Source organism: Miscanthus floridulus, chromosome 9, assembly GCF_019320115.1.
Source record: "Miscanthus floridulus cultivar M001 chromosome 9, ASM1932011v1, whole genome shotgun sequence".
In the NCBI taxonomy this organism is placed as follows: Eukaryota; Viridiplantae; Streptophyta; class Magnoliopsida; order Poales; family Poaceae; genus Miscanthus; species Miscanthus floridulus.
Genome location: NC_089588.1, coordinates 44901370 through 44902050, shown reverse-complemented (window position 1 = coordinate 44902050; position 681 = coordinate 44901370).

Here is a 681-nt window from a genome sequence, read left to right as displayed (position 1 = left end):
GAGCTTTGCCCGTCAATTGATCCAAGGTTAAACCAGTATCTTCAAAAAAGCATTAAGGGCTTGAACCGACACTTCTCCAGAGTTGTCTGGTCGATAGACTTCTATGTTGGAACCATATTCATTACCAACAACAAGATTTTGCATTGGTTGCTTCTGTTGTCCGAGCTGTGGGACATCCTTCCTGATGCTCTTTTCCTTTTCTTATCTGCATCATGTGACTTCACAAGGAGCGGTCATAGTCTGATAGTGGCGGAGGCTTACGAACTTCAATCATCTTTTTCTTGTGAGTTTCGACCTTTTGCCTCAGCTGATCTCGTGGTATGTAAAAGTACGGCTTCTCCATAAGCTTCGCTTGACTCTTGTTTTTGATATCTATAAAAAATCTTTCACTTTTTTGTCTTCTTCAACTGCTATTTGCTCATCAGTCTTTTCAGGAGGTATTTCTTGAGAAATAACTCTTTTTCTCGGGGTCTTCTTTGCCGCCGGACCTTAGACGTCTTTGTAGTGCGTCGCTGTGGAGGGGGTGGGGGGCGGTGTTGGAGACCGGCGTGGAGGCAATGAGGCCGGTGTTGGTGGAGAATGGCGTGGAGGGCGTTGGAGATCGTTGTGGAGGCGGTGGGGCTGGGTAGGAGTTTGGAGATCGTTGTGGAGGCGATGGGGCCGGTGTAGGAGTTGGAGTTC